Raw genomic sequence first — 13,492 nt, forward strand, 5'->3', positions numbered from 1 at the left:
AAAAATAAAGTAAAAAAAGACAGCAATACAAACAATGACATTCATTGTACTGTTGAATGGGATGGCCAGTTTAGAGGACAAAACAAAAGTTAACTCACACATACACAAAATAAAACAAAATCCTATTAGGTGGTACATGTATAAGAAGACAGCATATAGTCATTACAAGCAGTGTAGTTCAGCCAAAAATAAATATTGAGTGGAGTACAGCACAGAGTAGCAGCAGATCGTCAGCCCAGTTATGAAGCGGGGCTAGACCATTTATCCAGTATCGGCTGCCATATTTTGTAAAACAATGGACTTCTATTGGAGGTGTTGTATCGAATCTTTTCCATATGTATTACATTCCCTAAATCCCGTAACCACATTTCAAAGGTAGGTACAGTCTCCAATTTCCAAAATTGCAATATGAGCCTTTTGGCTAATAGAGTACACAGAGAGACAGCTTTCCCTTCCTGGTTATTCCCATCAACTGTACCAAACAGAGCGATCAATGGGTCTGGGGCTAGAACTCTATCAAAGGCCTTAGATAAGTAATCAAAAATGAGAGCCCAGTAAGCATGTAATTTAGGGCATGTCCAGAATAAGTGGGTCAACGTCCCCTCATCCTGCTTGCACCTCTCACACAGTGGTGAGGTGTCCGGGAATATTTTATGCAGTTTTACTTTTGAGTAGTGTAACCTGTGTATCACCTTAAACTGTACAAGGTTGTGTCTGGCATTCACTGAACTGTGGTTTATATTCCTGAGAGCTTCTATCCAGTCCTCATTTGAGATTTCTGAACCAAGTTCTTGTTCCCAAGCCCTTTTAATGGTGTCTGTGGATACCTCTATGTGGGCCTGTAGTACATCATACAGTCTAGAGACCGACCCTTTTGAATGGGGTTTGACAAGTATCAAGCTATCTAATGTAGGACTATTGGGCTTAATGCCATACTGTGGGATATGTGTCCTTAAGAAATTCCTGATTTGGAGGTATCTGAAAAAATGTGTTGTTGGCATGTTGAACTTTGCCTGTAATTGTTGAAATGAAGCTAACTGACCATCTATGTATAAATTACCAATTGTTGTGAGCCCCTTCTCCCTCCACTGTGAAAACACCACATCATCCAATGCAGGGTGGAAAGCATGATTCAGGCTAATCGGGCTGTCTATGTAAACAGTGGGTATGTTAAGAAAATCCCTAATCTGTTTCCAGATCCTAAGCGTATGACAAATGACTGGATTGGAGTCATAAGTGGGTTTTTTCACATATGATGGGCTATTAACAAGTGCAGGGAGTGAGGAACGTTGACAGGAGGCCTGCTCGATCAAAAGCCATGAAGGCATATCCTTCTGTCTCATCGCAGGTAAACTTTCCCTCCAGAAAGACACAATGTTCAGATTAGCAGCCCAATAATACAGTTTGAAGTGAGGAAGGCCAAAGCCCCCCTCTATCTTGTACTTGCATAAATGCTTCTTTGAAATTCTGGCTGCCTTGTTATCCCATAAAAATGGAGTTACTATTGAATCCAGTTTCTTAAAATAGCTTTGTGGTATGAAATTGGGTAGACATTGGAAGAGGTAAAGAAACCTGGGTAGGACAACCATTTTAATAGCGTTTATACGACCAACCAAGGAAATAGGCAGAGTTTTCCAGAAATCTATATTTTGTTTAAGCTGATATATTTTCATGTCCCAATTCACTTTCAATAGCTGGTCAAGGTCTCTTGTCACTACAATGCCAAGGCTTGTGAACTTGTCCCTCACTGTTCTAAACGGGGTAGATTGCAGAAATTGCATATCCACAGGCCGTGATATTGGCATCAACTCACTTTTTTGCCAGTTTATCTTGTAGCCAGAGAAGGAGCCGAATGTGTTTATCAAGTTAAGTAATGGTGGAATAGAAGTTTTAGGCTTAGACAAAAACAAAAGAACATCGTCTGCATATAGGGAAATTTTGTGCTGTGTGTCTTTTATTTTAACAGAAGCTATATCGGCACATGCCCGAATGCGAGTAGCAAGGGGTTCCATGGCTATAGCGAAGAGAGCAGGCGAAATAGGGCACCCCTGTCGGCACCCCTTGAACAGGCGGAATGACTGCGACATTTCCTGATTGGTCACAACGGACGCCATTGGGTGTGCATAAATAATTCTTATCCAATTAATAAATTCCTTTCCAAATCCGAAATGCTCCAGAACCGACATCATATACTTCCACTCAATCTGATCAAACGCCTTCTCTGCATCAAGAGCTATTACCACTGCCTCAACTTTATGATCATGATACATTACGTTGAAAAGGCGTCTCAAATTGTAGTATATATGTCGGCCCGGGATAAAACCTGTCTGGTCAGGGTGTATGATGTCGGAAATATATTTTTTCAATCGGTTTGCCAATATCTTTGTCAACACCTTGTTTTCTATGGGGAGTAACGACACGGGGCGATACGACGACATCTCCATGGAATCTCTATCTTTTTTCAAGATCAGGGCTATTGTAGCCTCATACAGTGTTTGCGGGAGTTTGGTATTTTCTTTGGATTGTTGAAACATTCGCAGCATAAGTGGAGATAGACTAGCGCAGTACTTCTTATAGAATTCTATTACATATCCATCGGGCCCAGGGGCCTTGCTGTTTGGAAATTGTGCTATCGCTGTGTTAATTTCATCTAAGGTTATCCCTGCATCGAGTGCGGCAGCTGCCCCCCTGTCTAGTTTAGGAAGTTCACATTCAGCGAGAAAGCGTTCCATAGTTTGTGGATCAGTAGCATCGCATTTTGATTGGTATAGCTCTGAGTAAAACTGCGCAAAGCATTTATTAATGTCCTGCGGATCTGTTACTATTTTACCCTTCTTGTCTTTTATTTTGTGAATAGCTCTAGATGCTTGTACATGCCTTAGCTGTCTTGCTAATAATTTATGTGGTTTGTCCCCCAGTTCAAAATAACTTTGTTGCGTTCTAGCAAGTAAAGAGCCCACCCGTTTCGAAAGGATGGTATTGTATTCATACTTTAACTTTGTGATCTTCTCAAGGACTGTATACGAGGAATTTGTCCTAAAAACGTTCTCCTGTTCCCCTAACTCTCTTTCAATTTCTCTCAGCCTAGTATTGGCACGTTTCTTCCTCTCTGATGTATAAGAAATAATGTAACCTCTAATCACAGCCTTTAGAGATTCCCAAAGGGTGGAGTCGTCAACATCCCCCGTGTCGTTAGTACTGAGGAAAAAGGCAATCTGCTCCTTCAAATACTGACAAAAAGCCTCATCTTTCAACAGGTATGCGTCTAAGCGCCACGGTCGCCGACCTGTCGACATATTGTCGAGTTTCAGCACCATGGACAGAGGAGAGTGGTCCGTAATTAGAATGGGGTGATAGGTAACCGACTCAGCTGCTGAAATTAGTTTGGAGTCCAACAAAAAATAGTCAATTCTGGAATATGATTTATGAACTGATGAAAAGAAAGAATAATCCCTGTCTGTTGGGTGCGTCAGTCTCCAAATATCGACAATGTTAAGGTTTGTCATCAATGTATTTAGACAGACACTGGCATTTGATTGTTGAAGTGACCTTGATAGCTGTTTATCTAAAAGAGGATCTAACGTACAGTTAAAGTCACCTCCAACAATAACACTTGTATCCGAGATATTTGGTATGGCCTTAAATACCCTTTGAAAAAATAATGGATCATCGAAGTTGGGTCCATATAAATTGACCAAGGTTATTGGTTTTGAATTAAGTGTACCAGCCACAATAATATACCGACCATTAGGATCTGAAATCGAGGTTGAGTAAACAAAAGGAATGTTTTTCCTTATCAGGATTGCTACCCCTCTCGCTTTTGCATCAAAGTTAGACTGGTATATCTGACCGATCCAGCCGACTCGTAGCTTGGCCTGCGCGGAGCGTTTAATATGAGTTTCTTGAAGAAGCACTATGTCAGCACCCAGTGATTTAAGATGAGAAAAAACCTTAGCTCGTTTCACGACATGCCCTAATCCATTACAGTTCCAGCTGACTATCTTTATTCCACCTGGTCTACTCTGTGCTCGGTCACTATGTGGCATTTCTTATTTTAAAGCAAATTGCTGCTGTCAAACAAAACCCTGAAGAAAAACGTCCCGCCGTGCGGGAGCTTGTCATGCCACCTGTACTAATAAACGTGAACATAAAACACAGACCCCATCCCCCCTCCCGTCCCTCCACCCGTCCCTTTACTGAGTGACTTCCCCAAACGAAGCGCTCCTTGACTAACACACAAACCTTAGGGTGTCTAGACATAAAGCTTGAACTAACTCGTCGTCTATAGATGCTCCGCATATAAACTAATATTAAATAACACTTAACTTAACTCTCACGTTAGGGGGTGAGTGGCGTTAAAACATGACATGCCAAACAATGCTATATTAGCCACAACATCTCACCTATCATATAAGTCCCAATTTCTGATCTTCTGATCGAAAAGACATAGGCCGGAAATTCAATTCACACACATTCCTGGCCTGTATTTGGCCATTTAGCCTGCTGGCACAGCCGTTCTGTATCCTCAGCCGGGGAGCTTGCTTGTCAAGAACAGATCGGCCTCTTTTGCGTTGTCAAACGTACGTGTTGATCCCTCGACTGTCACCTTAAACCGGGCTGGGAAGAGGAATCCATATCGGATGTTGGCCGCCCTGCATTTGTTGCGTACCTCATCATACTCTTTCCGTTGGTTCCTCACCTCCAAGGTAAGATCTGGGTAGAAAGACACCCTGGCTCCGTTGTAGTTAAGGGGGAACTTTTGACTAGCCAGCTTGAGGATGAGATCCCTGGTGTGGGGATAGTGCAGCCTTACAATGAATGGCCTTGGTGGCCCGCCCTTGGCCGGCTTCGTTGCCTGTGCTCTGTGTGCGCGGTCGATCAGGATGGCCGTTTTGAAGTGTTCACTCCCCAGCAATGCCGGTATCAGCTCCGAGACAAATTCAGTGGGTTTCCCTTTCTCAGTGTCCTCCTGGATCCCACATATTCGGATGTTCTGGCGTCTTGAATGCGACTCGAGCATTTCCAGTCGGGCCTTCAGGGTTTTGTTGTCATTTTTGAACGTTGCGCACTGTTTCTCTATGTCCTGTAGCCTGGCCTCGTGATCGATTGTCGTCTGCTCAACCTCGTGCACCCTTCCCTTAGTTGCCTTCACAGTTTCGGCCAAAGTCCCAATACTCTTTGAGATATCAGCCAACCTTGTGTCCACCTTCTTGCTTAGTGCGTTTATGGCAGCCAGTATGTCACTTTGAGTAGGATCTGTGGGGAACTCTTGGAAGCTAGCCTCTTCAGCTAGCTCCTCGTGGGTCGGCGACGTTGAAATTGGTTCGTTGTCTATCTCATTCCAATTATCTTGTTTAGCGCCCCCTTTTTTGTTGCCTTTTCCTTTTGTCATATTTGTTTGAAGTTATAGGTTGTGAGAGGTTAAGATAAATATTAATTTGTTTCAAAATTGAGCGGAGCTCTAGCAATGCACGTCTACTCCATAGCACGCTCTCTCGCACCAGCTGTTATTGACAAAAGACACACACCCCCACCCCCACCCCTCGTCTTACCAGACATAGGTTCTCTGTTCTGCATGTGCATTGAAAATCCATTCAGCTCTGTTATCCATGTCATCGTTCAGCCACGACTCGGTGAAACATAAGATATAACAGTTTTTAATGTCCCGTTGATAGGATAATCGTAATTGTAGACCATCAATTTTATTTTCCAATGATTGCATGTTAGCAAGTAGAATTGATGGCAGTGGGAGTTTACTCCCTCGCCTACGGATTCTCAAAAGGAAGCCTGATATGCATCCTCTTTCCTCCGCCTTTTATTCACACAAATGACGGGGATCTGGGCCTGTTCCCAGGAAAGCAGTATATTTTTCTCGTCGGACTCGTTAAAGGAAAAAGCTTCTTCCAGTTCTTGGTGAGTAATCCCAGTTCTGATGTTCAGAAGTTATTTTCGGTCATAAGAGACGGTAGCAGCAACATTATGTGCTAAATAAGTTACAAACAATGCAAAGAAACAAACAAAATAGCACAATTGATTACGGGCGTGTAAAACTTCAGCCAACCTCTTCGGCTCCATCTTACAGGTGACTAGCTCATGAAGCTGGTTCAGAGAATGCCAAGAGTGTGCAAAGCTGTCATCAAGGCAAAGGGTGGCTATTTAAAGAATCTCAAATATAAAATATATTTAGATTTGCTTAAATTTTTTTGGGTTACTACATGATTCCATATGTGTTATTTCACAGTTTTGATGTCTTCACTATTAATCTATAATGTAGAAAATAAGAAAAATAAAGAAAAACCCTTGAATGAGTAGGTGTTCTAAAACTTTCGACCTGTAGTGTATATTAGAAAATATTTGTCAAATTCACTTCTGGAATTTTGAAATGTGCTTTCTGAGTTCGACCAGAAGCTGACAGAGCTCAGCCAGAAGATGGAGACAGCAATGTTCAAGATTCTCCAACATGGAATAGCAGCAAGGTGTCACACCCTGATCTTTTTTCACCTGTCTTTGTGATTATCTCTACCCCCCGCCAGGTGTCGCCCATTATCTCCTGTATATTTATACCTGTATTCTTTGTTTGTCTGTTGCCAGTTCGTTTTGTTCATTCATACCTACCAGCGGTTTCCCCCTTGCTCCTGTCCTGTCTATAGTGCCTGTTTTCTAGTTCTTGTTCTTTTAGTTTTGACCGTTCTGCCTCTCCTGATCCTGTCTGCAGTCCTGTACCTTTGCCCCGCTACTCTGGATTACTGATCTCTGCCTGACCTGACTCTGAGCCTGCCTGCCGTCCTTACCTTTGACTTCCCGTGTTCAATTTAATAAACTTTTGTTATTTCGACATCGTCTTCACCTGGGTCTCACCTTCAAACGTGTTAGTACAAACTAGCCATGACTGACCCAGCAAACCCGGTCCAGCTGTGCGACGCCATCTCCTCCCAAGGAGCCACCATCGGGAATTATGAGGAACTGATTCGTGGCCTTATGGAGGGGGTCCAAATGTTGAACACCATGACCTTGCATTGGACATTTTGCTGGAGCATTTCCGCGGGTTGTCTGGGAGGCAGCCTACCACGGTGGTAACCCCACAACCCCTCAGTAACCCAGCTGCTTGCAGTGCCGTCTCATCGGTCATGGCACCTTCTCGGGAGCCCCGCTTACTACCCCCCCGGGAAGCTTCAATGGAGAGCAGAGCACCTGTCTGTTCTAGCTCAATGTGTCCTCGTTTTCGAGCTTCCCCCTCTTCCTTCCCCTCAGGCTATCTTGGAGTGATCCATCTCATCACGCTGATATCCAGGGATTTCACCTTGCCTCCGAATAATCCCGGAAGTCCCCGACGATCCCATTGCTGAGAGAACCCGAGGCCTCCCGACCTTCCCCGAGAGTCACCGAAGAAGGCTTAGTCACCGCTCCTGAGCCTATGCATCTAGGTAGAGCTGGGCTGTTGCTAGTGGAACGGCAATTCAGGATCAACATGAAGGGTTGCCTGTATTGGTCATTTTGTGTCCTCTTGTCCTTTAAAAAGACCAGGCTCACTGGTAGGAGCGAGTACTCTGGTGAGCCATATGGAGAACTTTCCTGCTTCCCTTGTACACAACCCTTTTCATGCCATTCTACTGAGGGGAAACCAGTCCAAATCTCTCCAGGTCCTCATTGACTCTGGGGCCGATGAGTGCTTATTGGACACTACCCTGGCTTCCGAGCTGAACATCCCCACTCATCCCCTCTCCACTCCCATGGATGTTAGAGCGCTGGACGGGCTGGGTCACACATAATACCACTCCCATCAACCTACAGGTGTCAGGTAATCACAGCGAGACTATTCAATTCCTGCTCATCAAGTCTCCTCAGATTCCCGTGGTTTTGGGATTCTCCTGGCTCCAGCGACACAATCACCTCATCAACTGGTGCCATCATTGGCTGGAGTCCGTTCTGCCACGGCCATTGTCTGAGGTCAGCGCAACCTTCCCTGGGACGTCTTCCTGGTGCCTCGAAAGGTGCCCCGGACGTCTCTGCCATTCCCGCGGAGTACCAGGATCTTCAGGAGGTGTTCAACAAGGCCCGGGACACTTCGCTTCCACCGCACCGACCATATGACTGCGGGATTGACCTTCTCCCTAGCACCACTCCACCCGGGGACGACTGTACTTGCTGTCGGGACCGGAGACCAAGGCTATAGACACCTATATTGGGGACTCCCTAGCTGCAGGATTTATACGTCCTTCGTCTTCTCCTGCCAGCGCCGGGTTCTTCTTTGTGGAGAAGAGGGACAAGACCCTGCGCCCGGGCATCGACTACCGGGGACTCAATGACATAATGGTGAAGAACCGCTACCCGCTACCACTCATCTCCTCGGCCTTCGAGCGGCTTCAGGGGGCCACTTTGTTTTCCAAGCTGGATCTATGGACGCCTACCACCTAGTGCGGATACGGGAGGGGGATGAGTGGAAGACCACCTTCAACACGGCCAGCGGCCACTATGTGTATTTGGTCATGCCATTTGGCCTCACCAACGCCCCTGTTGTGTTACAGGCTCTGGTAAATGATGTTCTCCGCGACATGTTGAACTGGTTCATCTTTGTCTACATTGATGACATCCTCGTCTTCTCCCGCTCCCCCCAAGGACATGTGCTCCACGTCCGACAGGTTCTTCAACAACTCCTGGAGAACCAGCTGTTTGTTAAGGCAGAGAGGTGCGAGTTCCATCGCTCCACCATCCCTTTTCTGGGGTGCATCATCTCCGCTGGGAGTGTCCAGATGGATCACAGGAAGGTGAGAGTGGTGGTGGACTGGCCCCAGCCTTCGTCCAGGGTGCAGCTGCAACGATTCCTGGGGTTTGCCAACTTCTATCGCCGCTTTATCCGGGGTTACAGCACCCTGGCTTCCCCCTTGTCAGCACTCCCCTCTCCCAAGGTTCTGTTCACGTGGTCCCCTGCTGCTGACCGGGCCTAAAACATCGCTTCACCACAGCTCCCATCCTGGTTCAACCTTCCCTTCAGTTCGTGGTAGAGGCCGATGCGTCTGATGTAGGAGTGGGGGCAGTCCTGTCCCAGCATTGGACCTGAAGCTATATCCCTACACCTTTTTCTCCCATCGCCTCAAAGCCACAGAGAAAAACTACGATGTGGGAAATCGTGACCTTCTTGCAGTCAAGATGGCGTTGGTAGAATGGAGGCACTGGCTGGAAGGGGAGGAACACCCGTTCATCGTATGGACCGACCACACAAATCTGGAGTATCTCCACACCGCCAAATGCCTCAACTCCAGGCAAGCTAGATGGGCCCTGCTGTTCACACGGTTCAACTTCTCCCTCTCATATCGGCAGGGGTCCAAGAATGTCAACCCGGATGCACTGTCTCACCGTTATAGCCCCACGGCTATTACCCCGGAGCCTGAGACCATCCTTCCCACCTCGTGCCTGGCGACGGCACTCAGCTGGGGTATAGGTAAACAGGTCCGGGAGGCACAGTGTTCCCAGCCGAAACCCCAGGGGGGTCCAGATAACCGGATGTTCGTGCCTGACGCGTTCCGCTCCGTGGTCCTGGACCCTGGCTTTTGTGCAACAAAGCTTTGGGTGGCCCACCATGGTCCCTGATGTCTCCACAAGACTCCTCGACAAGCTCCGGCTGGTCTCCTCCAACCTCTGCCTGTCCCTCACCATCCCTGGTCCCACATCTCCCTGGATTTTGTTATGAGTCTTCCTCCATCTGATGGCAAGACCGCCATCCTAACATGGTCTCTGACCGGGGCCCTCAGTTCTCGTCTCAGTTCTGGAATGCGTTCTGCACCCTCATTGGGTCGTCGGCCAGCCTGTCCTCCGGATTCCACCCACAGTCCAACGGCCAGTCGGAGCGAGCCAACCAGGATCTGGAGACTACTCTGCACTGCCTAGTCTCCATCAACCCCACCACCTGGAGCCAGCAGCTGGTGTGGGTCGAATACGCCCGCAACACCCTTCCCTGCTCTGCCACGGGCCTATCTTCTTTTGAGTGTTCCCTGAGGTATCAGCCCCAGCTCTTCCCTGAGCAGGAAGATGAGGTCGGCATTCATTCTGCCCAGATGTTTGTCCGCCACTGTCGTCGTACCTACCTGGAGGAGAGCCCTGTCGGCCCTCCTCAAGACCACCTCCAGGTATCAACGACAAGCGGATTGCCACCGGACCCCGGGTCCCCGGTATCGTCTCGGGCAGAAGATACGGCTGTCAACCTGGGATCTGCCCCTCTGGGTGGAATCCGGAAAACTCTCCCCCCGGTTTATCGATCCGTTTCCCATCTCCAAAATCATTAGCCCCTCTGCTGTTCGTCTTCTGTTGCCCCGGACCCTTCGTATACATCCTACCTTTCATGTGTCCAGAGTTAAACCCATGTCTCACAGCCCTTTGTCTCCTGTTTCCAGGCCCACCCCTCTCTCCCTTCTCATCCACGGCCAACCAGCTTACACGGTGAGGCGTCTCCTGAAGGTTCGACCTCGGGGAAGGGGGTTCCAGTACCTGGTTGACTGGGAGGGTTATGGCCCAGAGGAGAGGTGTTGGGTCCCCGCCAGAGACATCCTGGACCCAGGCCTCGTCGCGGCTTTCCAATGTCAACACCCCGGTCAACCAGATATGCGCCCAGGTAGGACGTCGGAGGGGGGTGTACTGTCACACCCTGATCTGTTTCAGCTGTCTTTGTGATTGTCTCCACCCCCCTCCAGGTGTTGCCCATCTTCCCCATGATCCCCTGTCTGTTTATACCTGTATTCTCTGTTTGTCTGTTGCCAGTTCGTTTTGTTCATTCATACCTCCCAGTGTTTTCCCCCTTGCTCCTGTCCCGTCTATAGTGCCTGTTTTGACCTTCTGCCTGCCCTGACCCTGTCTACCGTCCTGTACCTTTGCTCCGCTACTCTGGATTACCGACCTCTGCCTGACCTGACTCTGAGCCTGCCTGCCGTCCTTACCTTTGACTGCCCGTGTTTGATTTAATAAACTTTTGTTACTTCAACATTGTCTGCACCTGGCGCTTACCTTCAATCGTGTTACAAGGACTAAAATGAAAGCCTTACAGACTGAGACAGAAGCCTTTCAGACAAAAATGCAGAAAAATATGGAGGAGGTGTGGGATGGTGTGACCATGAAACAGCAGGAGACCGAGGGAGAAAAATATATTTATTCTGTATAGGTCAGTGCTATCCGGGTTCCTTCGGACGTCCCTACTCTAAACCCTAACCCTTACCTAACCCTAACCTTAACCATTTTAAATGTCAACTTCAATGGGGTAGGGAGGTCCCAAGCCTCCCAGATAGAACTGACCATTCTGATATTTCCTGTATCTGTAATGGGGAAGAGGACTGTGGAATGGCCACTGGGAGATCTTCTATGATGTTGCCTTTCTGTCTGTCTCCACACAGAGTGGCGAGGTGAATCAGCCATCTGCCTCCTCCATTCAGAATCCCGATTTCCCAACTCTTCCCATCCTCCTTCAGAGCAGGGCTGACTCGCAGGAGGACGTGTGGGAGTGAACACGTTTCAGAAAAAGAGAGGGATGGACATGAGATAATCTGGGAGGAGCTGAAAACTCTGAGAGCCATACAGGAGGAGGTAAGGCCAGATCATCATCCTCTGTTTTGTAGATGGGGGTCATTTCATTGTAATAATGATGTACTTTCGAACCAGCTTTGGCCTCTGGGTAAGGTTAGAGTCGGGTTAAATTCCGTCTGTATTTTTGTCTATCCGTCCACCCCTCTGTCTGGCTCCACACAGAGTGGTGAAGCAGCAGTCAGCCTCCTCCATCATGCATCCCAACTCTGCCCATCCTTTCTCAGGGCAGAGCTGGTATTTTCAAAAGCCAGCCAGACATGCCTGCACTAAGTTACCTGCCTGCCCCCCCTCCCCCTTGCCATACCCAGCTGCACCTCACCCTGGACAGACCAGGAAGCGTGCCCCAGCATCTCTTCCCCCCAAGCCCTCAGTGCCATCCTTCAGTACCACACGCCAAGCTCCTCCTGCTGTCCTCGCCAATGGCTGCTCCTGCTCTGGACCTCCCGGGGTTGTAACCTCTGAGAAGGACTCAGTGGGTGAGACTGAATCTATGGACTCCCTCTGAGAAATATCCTCCAGAATGAGGAGACCTCTGCACAAGAGACAACTTCTCAAGAGTGACAGTGAAACTGAGGAAGAGAGGAGGAAGGGAAAGGAGTCCCTAAAGGAGAGTGAGAAAAAAAGAGAAAGAAACCTCTGAGTGATAATGAGGGTGATGAAGAGGATAGACTGGTGTTAAACAACAAAGACAATTCATAGAACAGGAGTTAAAGAACAAACAGCAGATCCTCAAGAAATTGCAGCAGAAGGCAAAAGCAGGGAAGAAAAGGCAAAAAGACAGAACAGGTGATAATGGGAAAGGAGGAGAAAAGGTGTTGGGAGAAACAGAGAATGAGGGATAAAGAGAGGGAGAAAATATAAGAGAAGGATAGTGTGGGAACAGGAGGAGGAAAAGAAGCAAGTGCAGTAGGAGGCAAAAAAGAGAGCTGAGGAGAAAAAAGCGATTAAAAGAGAAGAAAGAGGCAGAAGAAAACAAGGAAGCAACAATTAAAAGAAAAAAAGCAGGAGGCGAAAATGGCAAAGAGGGAGAAGAGAAAATTAGAATATTGTGAGGGCCATGAAATAAGACTCATCCTATGACAACCTCCATTTCCAACCAATCGCTTTTCCTCGCCAATCAGCAAAGGCGGGGCATACATCTGATTCACATTCATCCTAATTTCTGCAATCCCTTTTGTTATCAACCCTTCCTTAATGAATTCCTCCAATCAGCATCCCGATCCTCAATAAATAGTCAAAGGCATTCAGTCCCTGTGTCTTAACTGATGTACAACTCCCAATTTATTGAATATGATCCAACCTAGAACCTTGAACGCATCTAAAAATGTAGATCTAAAACGCATCAGTACAACTTGCACAGGGAGGCAGCAGAGACCAGCAGTAAACAGAGCCAGATACTGTGAACAGATCTCCACACATTACAGTATGAACATGGTCAAAGGAATTTGGTAAAATCATTTATATTTCCTCTCCATACCTTCAGTGGAGTGGGCATCATAAGTATTCATCCCCTTTAGATTTTTTAAATGTTGTTGTGTTACAAAGTAGGATTGAAATAGATGTAATGGTGATCTACACAAGATACTCTATAATGTCAAAGTGAAAATAAAATTTTACAAATGAAATAACTAAAATCTAGTTGTTGCATAAGTATTCACTCCCTGGCCTCCCGGGTGGCGCAGTGGTCTAGAGCACTGCATCGCAGTGCTATGCTGCGCCACCAGAGTCTGGGTTCGCGCCCAGGCTCTGTCGCAGCCGGCCGCGACCGGGAGGTCCGTGGGGCGACGCACAATTGGCTTAGCGTCGTCCGGGTTAGGGAGGGTTTGGCCGGTAGGGATATCCTTGTCTCATCGCGCTCCAGCGACTCCTGTGGCGGGCCGGGCGCAGTGCGCGCTAACCGAGGGGGCGGGTGCACGGTGTTTCC

This window comes from Salvelinus alpinus, chromosome 28 (assembly GCF_045679555.1).
Source record: "Salvelinus alpinus chromosome 28, SLU_Salpinus.1, whole genome shotgun sequence".
Taxonomy (NCBI): Eukaryota; Metazoa; Chordata; class Actinopteri; order Salmoniformes; family Salmonidae; genus Salvelinus; species Salvelinus alpinus.